Here is a 17,135-nt window from a genome sequence, read left to right on the forward strand (position 1 = left end):
AATTAAACAAGGGTAACACTGGATTTGCGTGCAGCTCTCTTTGGAGAATTTGTAGTCCAATTAAAGCGGCGGGTTTGAATTGTGGTGGCACAGACACGGCATCCTGTGGTCGTGCCAAACCTTGGCTCGTAATCATCATTTCAGCTCGAGCAATTGCCAAATATTTACTCAGTTGTTTTTAGGGCCTCTGGGTACTGTATCTAGAAGCCTAACTAAGAAAACAATTGTTCAGGAGGCAGAGCGAAAACTCATAACGAAACAATCCCGGTCCCTTGGTGCGGCGCCGAGAACCAGATCGAAACAGACATTACTCTCAGTTCAAGGTGACCCACAGCTTTTACCCCAGTCTTTTCCAGCCAACTACACCAGCCACAGTGAATCACATCTACAACATGTAATTCTTTTCAGCAGGCGCACACGCTCTCCCTGTGTTTTAATCAATAAGGAAGTGAAAGCAGGTAAAAATGAAGGCGGAGGAGGACGGGGAGGTATAGCCGGTGTGTCAGGACTGCTCGAGTGGAAGTAAAATAAGCAGGTGCTTTGACCCCGGGGACGGAGGGTCAGCACACAGGACGCTGGGCTTTCTCCTCAGCTAACCTGCTTTCAAAATAACCAAACTGCTCCCGGAGACCCCGAGCAACAACAGATTAGCCCCCCTCTGCTGCATCTTGTCCTCTCCTGCCAACACGGCGCTCTCTTTCCCATTTCCCCTCGGTGTCTTCCTCCCATCATCATTTTCCTCCTCTCCTCTCCTCTCCTCTCCTCTCCTCTCCTCTCCCCTTCCCCTCCCCTTCTCTCTCGCCCCCTCACATCGTTAGCATTTAGATAGTTGAGAGCAGAGGAGCTTGGGTAATAGGCTTTTCCCTCTTCCCTCCATCCCTCTCTCCCATCTTGCTCAAATCAGCTGAAGTAAGAGGGATTAAATCAAAAGAACAACAATGATGATGAGAGCGACAGCGAGGGGGAGAAAGGGAGAATCAGGGGGTGGCGGTGCATAACGCTTGATCGGCTGTGAGCTCATTAACCCGGGCCTTGGCAGAATTGATGTTAGAGGTGATTGGAGATTATCACATTTAGGAGATACTTCATCCCCTTATCTCACTCAGCCCCCCCTCCCCTTCCTCGTCCTCCTCCTCCTCCTTCTCGCTTTTCTCTCTCTCTCTTTCCGCGGTTCTCTTCTTTCTCTTGATTTCATCCAGGTCAGCTGTCCCCCGGTTCGATTCCCTAAGCGCGGGGGGCCTTGCGGATACCATCAGCAGCAGCTCCTGTGTCTGCTTGATCTCCTAATTCTGCTTCATTTAAACTTCATCAACTGTTCCACTGGACCGGAAGCCGAGAAGAATGAAAACAGCTTATGTGGAAACAGCTTTTTCTCCCCCGCTCCTCTTTTGTTGTTCGATCTGATATGATATCCCCAAAGCTGCTGCTGCAACCCCAACACACACACACACACACACACACACACACACACACACACACACTTTGCAAATGCATAGACTTGCACTGCAAAAAATGTCCACCCTCTGAGTATTTTTTGTCATTAAAGTGGTAAAAAGTCGTGTTTTCAAGTTAAAATCTCTTGCACATTAACGTTTTCCAAGAATTTGTGTTTCGGTCTTTTGAAACAAGACAGAATGACACACTATTCATGAGTGCTGGATGATTAATCCATTGTCAGAAAAATTTAACTTCACCAATATTTCAGATAAGATCACCAGGGTCTACAGGCAAGGATGTTCTAATGAATAAACTGAGCTGCATTATGGGAATTTTAGGATCCAGCAGTTTGGGTGGTTGACCCATACTCAGGAGGATATCTTGACAGCGGCTCTAGCGTCTCAATTGTGAGGATTTTCTCTGTTTATATAAAAAATTTAAAAAGGATTTGGGTTTTGGGACATTGGTTGGACAAGACCAGACATTTGAAGAACTCACTTTCGTGTCAAGAAACTTACGACTGCAGATTTTTTATAGATCGAATGACTAATAGATTAATCAGGGTGAATATATATATATATATATTAATCGATAAAGAAAATACCCCTTAGTTGCAGCCTGAGTTGATTTTTGCAAGATGAAAAAAAAACGAGTTTAACTTAAATTAGTTGCACTGACTGCACTGGGTTTCTCTTTATTACGTTACGTTGTAGCGATTTTCCTTAAACTTTCCTTAAACTTGGTGGATGGGTGTAGCATGGAGACATTAAATTTAGTGCGGATCAGATTTCTGAACCATTGCAACCTGTTGTCATTTTGACGTGCGACACTGCTGCTGTGCAACTGCGACACTTTGTGATGATGATGCCGTTTTCTTTAGAGAAGAAAAAAAAAAAGGCGAAAATACGCTAAATATCGATACTTGGTGACTACGAATCAATATAACTGAACTGAACTGAACTGATATCAAACATGTATGGACGACAACAACTGCAGCATTTTATCAAATTTTCCTCAACTTTAAGTTTCACTGCTCTGAATTTTTTTGAATGACACATAAAAATAGCCTGACTTTGCAGCATTATTTAAACAACTTCCTGACATGATATCCTGACACGTGACACATGTTGCCTACAGAGTCCTTAGATCTTCTAGTTTCATGTGATACCAGTCTCTCCGGTATATTACTAAAAGTGAGCCTGCTGGCTGTTGGGAGAAACAAAAAAAACAACGTTGAAAATACGCTAAATATTGATGGACATGAATCAATATAATATCGCGACGCAAAATATTATGCTGTAATACACATACTATGCTGTATCGAGTTTTTCCTCCACCTCTAGTATTTAATGATATTTCCTTTTTGTGTGTGTGAAACAGGCAGAGAGAGGGCTAGGTCCTGCAACAAAGGTCCTGAGGGCAGAATTAAACCTGGGACATTCTGTAACATGTCACGCACCGTTACCACTCTGCTACCATGGCATTTCATTTTTTCCCCTTTTTCATCTAAAAAAACTACCAAACCGCTTAATCAGTGTTAAAATAAAAGCATAGCCTCAACAGTGTAAAGTTAGAAAAGTTTCCTGACAATTTGTCGGAAAAAAAAGTCTTCCAAATTAAACGACAAATTACTTTCCTTCAGAATGACACGTTTCTGATCTGACGCAGTTATTGTTCAGGTCTGGTTTGGATTAATAATTACAATGACGTCGTCTACAAATAAAGTTTAAAATAATAATAAAATTAAAATTTGACAAATCTGCCTATTTACGTTTTCCAAGAATTTGTTCTTCTGTCTTTTAAAACAAGACAGAATAACAGACCTGTCATGAGCACTGGATGATTAATCTGATATTCAATTGTCAGAAAATTACAGATGATTTTCCTTAAAATTGGTGGATCGGTGTAGCATGGAGTCGTTAAATTTAGAGCGGATCTGGTTTCTGAACCACTGCAACCTGCTGTGCAACTGCGACACTCTGTGAACATGTGATGATTACAGTTTTAGACTCTTTAAAACTTTAAAACCACTTGGTTGTGGTTAATTAAAATTAACATTGTTAAGTCATAAAAAAAAACCCACACTACTTCCAACAGCAAACAGCGGTCTCAAAGTTTAAAGTCCTGACCGCTGGACAGCAGATTTAGGTGACAGTAGGGCTGGGCGATATGGACCAAAAGTCATATCCCGATAGATTTAGGCTGAATGTCGATATACGATATATATCCCAATATTTTTATCGCAAAGTGAGAGCAAATGTTCAGTCAAAGTCACAACCAAATATGACATTTTACAATTTCATTGAAACTGTTTATTTAAGTGAACAGAAATACTTTATAACAACAGGAGTACCTTTTGAAAAAAAATCAAAGCTCGTGGAAAGTGGACAAGGATCATAGTGCAAATTTGAACTATATTGATATATGCGATATGGTCTAATTCCATATCACATTTAAAAATATATCGATATATATCTTTTATATCGATATATCGCCCAGCCCTAGGTTACGGTCACACATGAAGTGCAAGCGAGTGCTGAGGCGTTATTCATGTTGAACCAGTGTTACACTGATACAATGATACGTCACTGATGACTGACCTTATATGGCTTTTAACCTCATATTGCTTCTTCATCAGATGAAAAAAAAGCAGATTAACTGCGATTTGCAGAAATGCAAAATGCCAACATTTGTTGCTTGTGTTTGACTTCGGGAAGCCGCTATCAACGTGTTTATTCCACATTAAACTGAACACACTGAAGTCGAAAGAACAACTTAAAGTTAGCTTTTATTTTCTCTTCCATACAAGTTTTTCTAACCTAAAAGTTTGCTTACAAGCCCTCTGATCATCTGATTACTGTCACTGCATTCCCAGATCCTAGCAATTAAAGTTGTGAGTACAATGTCATCATAAAAGAATGATGGTTATAACTTTGACAATAGGAGCCAAATTGTAATAAAATCAGGATTTGAGTTTAAAGACTAAGTCGTCGACAAACATTACTTGGTAAAATAAATGTGTTTTTGCAGTGTGTGCCACCACCACAACCCCACAAACTCACACACTCTCTCACACACACACACACACACACACACACACACACAGATTGGGAAAAGTCACTAATCCTGCATGCCCAGGACGCCATGCTCTCCCCTCCCTCCTCCCTTCACACTGGGAAATTTAGCATGCCCCCTCGGCTGAGGCAGAAAATGAGATTACTGTATTTAAATGACTATGGTAATGGCGAGCATGCTGCCGGGCCCCTGTAGGATAAGGGATTTCTCCTGTGCTCATTGTTAGCAGTTTTGCAAAGTGCCATCGTCCTGCTCCGGCTCACAATGGGGATGTCATTTAAAAGACATTTCTCTTTCTCTCCTGCTCCCCCCTCACTTCTTTTTATGCCCCTCTATTCCCCCATCAGCCCCGTGTACCAGTCCCCAGGAGGGCCAGATTCAGAGTGTGTGTGTGTGTGTCAACCTTCCCAACCCACCAGTCCAGACATAAGGTGAATATTTTTCATTCAAAGGCGCACTAGAGTGATTGGACACGGTCAGTCTGTTTGGGAAGACATAATCCAATCTATGTTTGTAATGAAGTGTACTCTCTGAGGACCGACACCATGTGTCCGCTGGAGAACGCAGAGACCAGGTGGTCAAGTGTGAGACCATACCTGCCCAACGCGGAGTGCTTTCCAAGGCCGGGATCTATTCTGTCCTCCTACATGTCCATCTTCGGATGGAGAGGTTACGAGAAAAAGCAGCAAAATGGCTGCAATTTTCAGAAAACTTTTCCGCCTTAGCCAAACATAATGTAAAAACTGTTTTATAGAGGTGGGAATCACCAGAGGCTTATACGATTTTATCCTGATACTTGAGTCACGATACGATATTATTGCGATTTTAAGACGTTATTGTAATTATTAATCCTAACCAAGCCTGAACATTAACGTCGTCAGATCAGAAACGTGTCATTCTGAAGGGAAGTATTTCGTTGTTTAATTTGGAAGACTTTTTTTTGACAAATTGTCCGGAAACTTTTCTAACTTTACACTATGACTATGTTTTTATTTTAACACTGATTAAGCAGTTTGGTAGGGTTTTTTTAGATTAAAAGGGGAAAAATGAAATGCCATGGTAGCCGAGTGGTAACGGTGCGTGACATGTTACAGAATGTCCCAGGTTTAATTCTGCCCTCAGGACCTTTGTTGCAGGACCTAGCCCTCTCTCTCCCTGTTTCACACACACAAAAAGGAAATATCACAAAATACTAGAGGTGGAGGAAAAAATCAATACAGCATAGTATCGCAATATGTTGCCTTGCAATATTATATTGATTCATGGCCACCAATTATTGATATTTAGCGTATTTTCGCCGTTTTTTATTTTTCTTCCGACGGCCGGCAGGCTCACTTTTAGTAATATACTGGAGATCATATGAAAATATAGAAGATCTGATGAATCTATAGGCAACATGTGTGTCAGGGTATCATGTCAGGAAGTTGTTGAAATAATGCTGCAAAGTCGGGCTAATTTCATGTTTCATTCAAAAAAATTCAGAGCTGTGAACCTTAAAGTTTTTGAAAGTTTGATAAAATGCTGCAGTCGTTGTCGTCCATACATGTTTAATATCAGTTAAGTTCAGTTTGACTGAATACTTTGTTGGTCAGTTTGTGGGTTTGGCTCTCATTGTGGAGAAATAAAAAGACTGAAATGAGATGAATAGACTGAGAATTTTAGATCTTCTAGTTTCATATGATACCAGTATCTCCAGTATATTCCTAAAAGTGAGGCGACCATGACTTAACCAGTATTGTTGGAAGACTTGGTTGGGGCTGTTTGACTTGAACTACTGGAAATGGACTTTTCCATGATATTCTAATTTATTAAGATACACCTGTATGTAAACAGGGCCTGAGCCATTAGCAGCGGAGTACGCCAGAGCTGTCTTGAGTCTTGAAGCGTATCAGCCACTGGTAACCATTGGAAAGAGGGAGGAGTGGTGTTGTGTGTATTGTGTGTAGTTAGGATGGGCAATGGTGAAAAACAAGGCCACGGGAAGTGAACAGCGGTCTACAGTGATCAGTGGTCAACGTTTTGCTGACCCATCAAACCAGCCCTCCCTCCTCCCTCGGCAGCCTTTGTGGCTCTATTACAACGTCAAACTTTGTCCTCCTTCTGCTCCCAACAGACAAGACAAGAGTAATTGGAGGAAGTCACAGTCATGACTTCAGTTCTTTTAAAAACCCGGCTCCGGCCCTGTTCCATGTCAGTGATCGCTGAGCACAGGCCGCTGATCCAAGCTAATTGTAGAAATTATCCCTGTGCTAATGTTGAAACTCAATCCTTACAGAGTAGCGGACAGAGGAAAGAGCTCCAACAAGGAACGAGGCCATTCATAAAGGAAAAGGATGAGAGCACCAGAGACACAGAGGAGGACACTGGAGGGAGACGCTGCACGGAGACGGAGGCAGAAAGAGGGATGCGCTCAGAGGGACGGCGGGACGCCGACTGTGAGCTGTAATGTTGCTGTTGCTTTTCCTCTGCGTCACAGAGCACTTCATCATAGGTGGGTTTTTCTCCAGGTCCCCTCCCTTCCCATCCGGCCCCCCTACCACCCGTCCCATCCCGTGTCCCTCTCTGCCTCCCAGGCCCCCCGCCGCATGCCTGATCTATTGGTTTTCAGCAGCGTGCGGAGCGATAAATCATGGGAATGGGGGCCGGCGATGATTAGGTTGCGGGTGCAGAGAGAGGGAGAAGAGAAAAGAGGGGACGGATGTATTGGAGGAGGAGGAGGAGGAGGAGGAGGAGGAGGGGTGAAGGTGGGCCCAGCAGCCTGGTGTACAGCAGACAGGTTACTGATGGTGTTTGTTTCTCCCAGGCCTGTACCTGTGCAGGGGGCAGATTCTCCTGGGTGTTACATAAAGGAGCTATGGGTCTGCCGGGGCCCGACGCAGCCACGAGGACACATAAACTGAGCTGGAATTACCCAGGCGCCGAGATATATATACGGGCACGGAAGCATTGCTTATTCTGGCCAAGCCCATTATATCAGCCCTGCTCCTGAGACGAAGAGGAGGAGGAGGAGGAGGAGGGAGAGGAGCCCATGGGAGCAGGAAATGTAGATTAATACTGTTGCATATTTTACCACAATTAAAACTTCATTTGTATAAATGTGTGGACTTTAGCCTCATTTAAGCCTTGGTATTTTTTTTTAACGGGACGAATTAAGAGATTGACCAGAAAACATTTGCTCACCAGGAGGAAATACTTCTGATGCCGTTTTTCTTCTGTGACATTTTAAAAATGGATAGTTACACCTTATTTTGCCCAACACCTGGAAAAATTGAGCTCCCTGTCAATTATTGATCCCCCAACCAAATCAGATTATATAAATACTGGGAGCACTGTTGATGAGATTTGTCTAGAACTTGAGCAAAACTCGAGTTTATTGCCTCATTGACAGACATTTGCCAGTCGAGCAGCCTTTAGCCTGTCACCTTTTTCTCAGGTAACAAATCCCCCACAATGCACCCAGCCGCCATGTCAGGGGGCTGAGGAGTCGAAATAACACAAACACGAGCAGGGGATGATAATGAACAAGCTTGTGTGTGTGTGTGTGTGTGTGTGTGACAGAGAGCGGGATGTGCCACAACAAGCCCCCCTCACATTGTACAAGTCGGTTTTACCGCTCGCCCATTTAATGGCTGTTCTCTGTTACTGTATGTTTCATCAGCGGCGCAGGGTGGCAGGTGGGAGGGGATCCTGCCTTTGGAGGAGCGGAGAGGGGGCTTTGTTTGCTTTAGTTTACACGCTCGCTCGTTGTTTGTTGCATGTCGACGCGCCAGCTCTCTGCCGTCAGCCGCGCTATCATCGAGTCTGACAGCTCCGCGGCCATGTTTTGAAGGAAGAGGAGGAATTAAAAGATAGAGATGGGTGGGAGAGAGGAAGAAAGGATGCAGGTGCTCACCTGCTAAGATCTTACAAAACTGATTCTCCTTTTAGGATCACTGGTTTGAGGTTCAGGGTGAGGCTACAGAAGGCACCTTTACAGCTAATGTGGGTGATTCTCTTCTCTTTCTTGGGTGCAGGAGGAGAGAATGAGGGGGTGGGGGGGGGTCCGGGATTACAGAGATGATCCTGCCATTCATCCTAGCTCTAAACAGAGCCCCGTCTTCCCTCCCCAAACCCTGCTAATTCCCTTTTGATGAGGCGTGCTAAATAAATCCTATTTCCACGCCTTTATTCCCAAACCGACTCCTGGAGCGCAGATCAGGGACGCAGATTTTAGGGGCTTCTGCCGCCGTTTGGGACCCACAATGGAGCCCGTCTGCATGGCGGCCCACTCCGTCCAGTCAGCCTCATTATGCTCTCACCCCAACACATGCCCAGTGGCCCACAAACACAAACACACACACACACACACACACACACACAAACAGACACACAAACAGCGGCAGAGTGACACATTTACACATGTACTTCCACACAAATACGCCATGATGGCTTTGTGCAATTGCTGGGACAAATGCCGGACATCATGTCATGTACTTCAAATTTGTGGTTGGAGTGTGAGAGGATACTCCAGGTGACTGTGTGTGTGTGTGTGTGTGTGTGTACTGTGCATCTCCCTCCTGTCCTGTCGGCCCTTCCACTCTCACATGCTGAGCCCCTGCGCTCGGCTATGACGCTAACAAGCTCCTCCGTCTCTCCTGCTCTGTCTACACCGGGGCCCTGTTATTAATGGGGACCAGCTGGGAGTGGTGAAGGTACATGCACAGCCAGACAAAGCCCCATATATAATCATAAAGTCATAACAAACGACCTGATGTAAATGAGGATGGGGGTGTTTTGAGGGAGGCTGGGTTTGGAGAGAAATAGGGCCACGGATGCTCCGGGAAGCGGTAAATAAAGAATTGAGGTGTCATCTGCCATCAAAATGGCCAGTGCCCTCTTGGCTGGCTGGCAAAGACCTGTCTACCTGACCTTTGACCTCCCCCTGGACATAGCAGACTAAGGGGTCAAGCCTTGAGAGGCAGCGCTGAGTGGCTCAGTTCTCTGCTGATGGGGCAGTTAGCCGGAGAAAAATGCCGCCTCCGTACGTGTCCGGGCAAACAAAAGACAGCTTCCCAGACTCTCTGCGCTCATTGCTTGGCCTCTTTGACATATGGCACCACTAGAACACACACTTCAGCACCTGGACATCTTGCACAGTCTTGGAATAATTTTAATTTTGAGGTGAAATGATGATTATGATGTTGCGTTACAAACGGGGAGAATCCCGGCCTGCTCATCCGCGGTGTGTGTCTGCATTGGAGAGGCTTACCCAGACACATGCTTCCAATTAGCTGGGCTTCTTCATGTAAATGCTTCATAAATTATCCCCCCTGCCCTGGGATTAGGTGCTCATAAAGAGAGTTAGCATCTCAATAAACAGCAAAGGTTGTATACGGAGAGCAAATTAGAAGGATGGTGGGAGGGTGAGGAGAGGAGGAGGGGAGGGAGACTGTGAGCTGGCAGTAGGTGTTGTTGGAGTTAAGGTGGCGGTGAACTCTCAACACAACAAACTGGATCCATAAAAAAGCTGCAGGAGCTTGTGCTCCATCAGGGCAATGTGTAAGGTGTCATGTTACAGAAAAGTATCTGCTGATGTCCAAACTCTTCATACTGTTTAAAGTTTTTGGGGGCAGTGGGGTGACCTGCTGGCCAGAGATGTTTTCATCCAATAACATCCACGTTTTAATAATATTATTAATATTATAATAATCATCACTTAATGATAACCAATTTGAGCATTGATGAAGATCATACGATATAAGGAAATGCGTAGTGAATATTAAGTCGACTGGTTCTTATATTTATCTTATTATTAAGCAGATGCATGTATATGTATAAGGTTATATATACTGTATGTGTGTAAATCACACATACAGTATATATATAATCACTTACTTGATTCCTGTGGTCTATGTCTAGCACCTTCAGGTTGAATGCACTTATTGTAAGTCGCTTTGGACAAAAGCGTCTGCTAAATGACAGAAATAAATAAAATAAAATAAATGTCTATATGTTTATATGTACATCTGTATAACGGTGTGTATGTGAGTATGTGTATGTATATGTATATATACATCTAGCCTACGTTTTTCGGTTCGAAAAGAAGAATTAATAAATGAGAAATGTTGGGATTTAAAGCTCCACAAAAGCTACTAAATGGACCTTGTGGTGAGATTAATTAGTCAATATGTAAAAATGATGACTATTATATATATATTTAAACATATTTAATGACAAGAAAATTAAATAAAGATGGAGACGCCAATTATTAACATTATTTTATATTCAACACAGTACACAAAAGGTACATATAGGTAAACTTTAAATGAGTAATAATAATTAATATAATAATGAACTGAACATAATATAATATCTGGCTCCATTTGTTCCCATAAGAACGCTTGTACATGTTTAAAATATTACATTATATATAAGTGAATTGGCACACAGGTGCATGATGTGTATATTATATCTAGATACATGTGTGAATTTATATTCATTAATACATTTGATTGCACATAATCTGACTGTAGTTCTAGTCTGAGATCACAACATATAGTATATTTTCCAAGTGCATGTACTGAACTGGGAAAAAAGCTTTAACTTGCTCTTGGAATAGCCTTTAAAAAATCTTAAAACTAAGAGAATTGGCCTCTCTGCCTGATTTTAAAGCTAATGTATGTACAGTGGTGAATGAATCGGTTGGTTCGTGTCACTATGCATAGGTATTTTAATATTTTGTCATGTTAATATCTTCTATGGTTTCTTGTGGTTATTGTCTTTACTTTTTTTAACTGCTGTCTAAGTTCCCCTGTAAAAGAGATTGTTGATCTAAATGGGGTTTAACTTGTGAAATACAAGTTAAATAAAACTATATTCCTCGAACAAAAAAAAAATAAATACATACATTTTTGGATTGGAAAGGGAGTACATAATAGGATTTAAATGTTCATAGCACAATATAAGGATATTTAAAACATGTTATTTCCTGAGCCATGTCAGGTAAAGAGTTAAAGATGTTCATGTGGGTCTCAGACTAAAGATTTGAGGCTAATAACATTATCAGACAGTCCTCAACGACCATTTTCTTCACTGATTAACATCTTTATTATCTCCATGATGAGCTGATCATTTGTTTGGTCTATAAAATGTCAGAAAATAACATCACTATTTCCCAGAGCCTGAGGCAACATCTTCAAATTGGCTGACAAACTGTCTAAAACCCAAAGATTTACAAGAATTTACAATAAAATGAAACTGTGAAAAGCAGCAAATTGTCAAGATTGGCATTTTTTGTTGCTTAAGTGACTTAAAAATGAGCAAAATTGCTGTTGATTACTGTAACTGTCCGACTGTCTCCTTATTTTAGCCCCAGCCGGATGTAAATTTGACGTCTGTCAATTTTAAGCCAAAGCTAAACTTGTCACGGAACACAACAATAATGACAAGAAAAGCTCCAAACTTGTGAGAAAATACTGATGCAGAGCGACTCTGAGTCAATCCATGCCCCACTGTGTAGAACCACAACTTCTCCTAAATGGCAGCGGCTGTGTGTGAAATACGTGATGGGATCATTTGATAAAGCAGCACGCCCTCCGTTCAATCTAACGGATAATAGCCGGGGCATTACGCGAATTAGGCCGTTTGGTTTGTGCAAAGGTGCGGGGGCCAGCGAGGGCTTTTTGAATCTGCCGGGAACGTAAAGCGTCTGTAAACATGAATCACAAAGAGCCTTAACGCACTAAACCTCAGGCCACACTGGCCATACAATGGACTGTCATATTGAATTGGCCCAGAGCTGTGGGAGAGAGGCTGTTTAAGAAGACGCAGGGTGGGAGTTAAGCTGAGAGAGAGCCCAGCGTGACAGACACTTGTCCATGTAACAGCTCTGCAGAAACTCACACCGGGCTCTCAACAACACTCTGCTTTACTGTCGATCACCAAGACACTCCGCAACACCGCCTGTCACCTATACATGTAATATAAATGCAATCTCACTTTTTCCCTGTGATATATATCGACCATCTCTGAGGGGCAGACAGAGACTGACACACACACACACACACACACACACACTCACACACACAGAGAGACTCACTTTTGAGTACAGCACCATACAGACAGTCAATAACAGAATGGGGTGTGAGATTAAGCCTAAGCCCACCTTCTTTTCATGTGGCAGAGCAGCCGCTGCCCCGAGATCTGGCACCAGATGGCGCTGTGCCGGTCGGTGCCAGGAGATAATCGGGACAGATCGGGCCGCATTACTACCCATTATCTTCTAATTATTCTTGTGTGGAGCGCTGATCCTGCCGTTTGTGTAAGTGGATGGCACAGAGAGCCTGTCGCCCCCGGCAGCACGAAAATCCTCCCCACTTCCCTCACCCCCTCTGGGGATGGTGGGAGAGATCAGCCGGGGGGGAGGGAAGCAGGGGAGGGAAGGGAAGGGAAGGAGGAGCTGGTGGGTAAGGCAGCCAACCTGATCGAAAGGGAGGTATGTCTTTATGAAATACATAACACGGTGTCCGATTCATAAAGTGACGGCGGTGACGTCAGAGCGATGCCTGGCTCCTGCTGACCTTTGACACCGCAAATCTGGTGCCTCGACAAAACCGGAGCGACGACGACAGCCTCTTCCTCGTCTGATGACTCTATAAAAGTGTGATAAGGATACAGTTCAAGTCTCCCAGGCTCCATTTGTACAGTGCCTGTGTGGAAACAGGCCCCAACCCCCCCCACCCCAAAGGATAGCGCTTACTGCGCAGAGGCATATGGCTTACCATGTGCTGGGTCCCACGTGCACACTCTTAAGCGCGATTCTACCCAGAACATCTTCGCTTAATTATCAGCATTTTGTTCAGCATCCTCCTATTTTGCATATTAATATCTGTCAGCTCAGTATGTAATATGAGGAGATGAAGGCTTAGGCTACGCTAAAATACCACCGTAAAAGAGAATATACATGCTCAGCCGCATCAACTCCCGCGGGGTGCAGAGTCCGAGATGATATGTGTGCGTGTGTGTTTTCAATACCTTCCCACCAGGTCTCAAGTGTGCACATATGCATATATGTTTGTAAAGTGTCAAAATCTGAAGGCGAGGTACGAACCGTGTGTGTGTTTTGTTTGTGAGCGTGTTCCCGTCACAACACCCACAGGTATACACGCTTGCATGAGCTCACACACACACATGGCGTGAGGTAACCGGGCCTTCCGACTGACATGTAATAAAACACGGCATTGTTGATCAATCTCGCCAGCCCATGGGCCGCACAGCGAGGGCATGTAGATGCAAATGAGAATAGCTAAATGCCACTGAGGGGGCGGGAGAGGGAGGCAATCACTTCAGCTGACAAACTGCGCAGGAAGGGGGGATGCAGTTGGAAGAAGGAAGGAAGGGAGGGAAGGGAGGAGGAGGTGGTGGTGGTGGTGGTGGGGGGACTTGATATCCAGGGGGAAATTTTTAATGCAAGGTGATCCAAGAGAAATAAAGACAGCGAGCTTAATTACAGGAGGCGCTGCGAGAGATGAGTTTATCTTCGCCGCAGTTTCGAAGTACAGGTTAAAGAGAATCATCATAGCATCTACTGTGCTGATCATTTTTGCCTGGTGAAAGAAAGGAAGAAAGAAAAAAAAGTGTGGTTTGTGTGTGTGTGTTTGTGTGTGTGTGTGGCAGCGACAGCAAAGCACAGAGCTGTGATTAAAATGTAAGAGAGGCTGCAGCTAAGACCCAGAACCATTCTCCGCCAAGCTGGGGTCAGGGCAACTGATCTGGGGGCCACTTGGGCAAATCCCAAACACAAACACAGCAGAAGAAAGGCACAGAGAGTGCGAGGAGGCTGGTGGTAAAAAGACTGATAGAACGCGTCCATGGGAAGATGAACAGGCAGGGAGATCATGAAGGGAGAGCTGATTAACTGGCTTTTAGATCTCTGGGAAATATCCGAAGGATTGTGCCACCAGCTTCACAAATCCTGACCCTTAATGCTGAATCTATCAACCCTGGGAGCCCCTGTGCAACAATGAGAAGTCTATAAGCTGGTCCAAGCTGCTCCATTGACGGTTCATTAAGCAACAATGAGGACAGATAACCGCTGCATTGCTGTATTGGTGGCTTTCGCTTTTACGTCCAGAAAGAGCTTTTAGCTTACGTCACCCCAGCTTTGAAGCAGGGGGCATTCCCCTTATGCTAAGCTAAGGGTGGTGCATTCAAGAGGCGAGAGGCAGAGATTGAAGCAGGTGTTTTTCTTCTCGCACATGTGGATGCGCTGTTGCATGTTCTTACTGTCAAACATGCCATCATCAATCCGTTTTTATCTCCCTATGATGATGGAATGGCTGGACGACATCAAGAGGAGAGCGACGGGGGGAAGTTATTAAAGCCGGAGCCTCGGGCTTCATCCCACTTCACAAGGCCTTTCCCCCGATCAAAGACAGAGCAGTAGGTCAGAGATGGCAGAGCAGTGGGGTGGAATATTGGATCCGCTATCCTGTGAATAAAGGCTGCAGGTTGGATTCCTGTAGTAGCCGCATGCTACCACCTGATAATGGCTGCTGTTGAAGTGTCCGAATGTCAATTGCCCCCTTGTAGGCAGGTGCATATATGGGGAAAAAAAGACCTAACCCTGAAAAAGGTTTTTCAGCTGTTTCTTGTAGTATTAGATGTCCTTATTGACATACCAAAAGTTTACCAAAATCTGACCACTAGAAAGGTGTCACTTTCAAGATGGGCAGGAAGGCTCCAACACTAGGCAAAGCCATATGAGAAAGGAGAAATCTGTAATTACTGAAGGGAAACTGTAAAGTGTCTGTGGTGCAAGGTGCTCATGCAGGGAGGCTCACTGGAACTGCACAGATCTTTGTGGTTGTAAATGTAATAAATAATACATTTACATTTACATTTTCACAGGTAAGGATTTTACATTGTCATGTTGTTTATTTTTCATGCCCCTGTTGTTTAAAGGCCTTGCATTGAACATCAAAAGTTTGTTCTGTGTCTTTTGCTCCCAGCATCCAAAACTGTAAAGTACGGACAGAATCAAATTCTCACTTAGATCCTTAGTCTTATCTACTTCGTTTAAATGATCATTTTTCATAATTTTTAAAGGCAAAAGTTCTTGCATGAGTGCTTGTATTGAGACAACAATTTTTGTTGCAGAAAAACATGTTTTTATTTCTCAAACTTTGGCATCATAAAATGTATTCCTTTCTGAAGCTAATAAAGTTCAGTTAAATTTATGCATGTTATTCATTTTTCAGAATATATGTACCGTATATGACCTATATTAATGAGTTCGATATTACGTAAATACATGGCCAAAATGAACATATCGATTGGATGAAATAATCATCTAGTGATATTCTCAATAGCTTTAAATGATTCCATGACCCAGAAAATGTAGATTTTGACACCAAGATTGACCTTCTGAGTGGCTTGGAAGATATATTGGTTCTCATAGACTTTATATGGCTGCCATCTCCGATCCACAATCTTGATGAAGTGGCTCCCATCAAATGTGAAAAAAATGTGGAGCTTTTGTCCGGCGAGTCTCCTTTATTTAGCTCAACCACCGCGGCTGAAAAAACATTTCTGTCCATTCATTTTAATGCAAAATGAGAAAACTTCTCACTCTATTTATTACCTCAGAAATGTTTTTTAGGACAACACTATGGTCTCAATCGCTAGTAAAAAATCTTCTTCAAGACAATTTGATGTTAACAGTGTAAATAATGGCCTCATTTAGAAGAAAATAGAAGATAAAGAATTGTGTGATTTGGGGCGTGACTACCTTTGATTGACAGGTCACTCATAAGGCGAGCCGTCATCAGAAGAGAAGCAGAACAATGTGTATCCATGGCAACGTGTCAATAAAGTTATATATAACGATATATACATATAAAAACAGGACGTTTAGCGGTTTGGTCTAACAACTTTGACCCTTTCACTGTATTTTCACTTAATGACAGTTTATTTGAATGTTTTGTTCATTAAAAATGTCTTGTTCAGCATTTGGTTGGACTAACAGACACTCCAAGGAGTCGCTGTTCATTTTTTCTGAGGTAAGTAACTAACATTTAACGAACATCCCAGTTAATGCTCCAGTTAATGCTAACATGAATTAGCAGCAGCTTCACTCAGTCAGATTGAGCTGTGTGTAGTCAGTGATCAGATCCCTCTCGCTCCGCCACAGTCCGGATTTGGTCTGCTCCCCGTATCAGAAACAAGATGGCGACGAGTGTAACACTGAACTTGATGCTTCCAACGGGCCACAAACCAATGGGTGACGTCACGGTCACTACGTCCATTATTTATACAATCTATGGTCTTGGCCCATGTTGCAACCTTTAACCAAATTTCATGAAAATCAGGTCAGTATTTTCGGCCCATAATCCTTCTGACAAACAAACCTAACAAGGTAAAGTTGTGCGTAGATAAGGTAAAAAAAAACAAACCTCTCAGACTGACTGATCATCATTCACTTCACCCATCCAGCACAGTTCCTCCTTATTTTTTGCCTCAGCTCTTTACCTTATTTCACAAGCTCAATACCGCAGGCTGACATCACCAGTTAAGTTAAGCAAAACTTTACATTGCCCGTTTTTTTAACTATACATTTTTCAGTTTGTATTCGGAGCATGTGACAA

Source organism: Centropristis striata, chromosome 19, assembly GCF_030273125.1.
Source record: "Centropristis striata isolate RG_2023a ecotype Rhode Island chromosome 19, C.striata_1.0, whole genome shotgun sequence".
In the NCBI taxonomy this organism is placed as follows: domain Eukaryota; kingdom Metazoa; phylum Chordata; class Actinopteri; order Perciformes; family Serranidae; genus Centropristis; species Centropristis striata.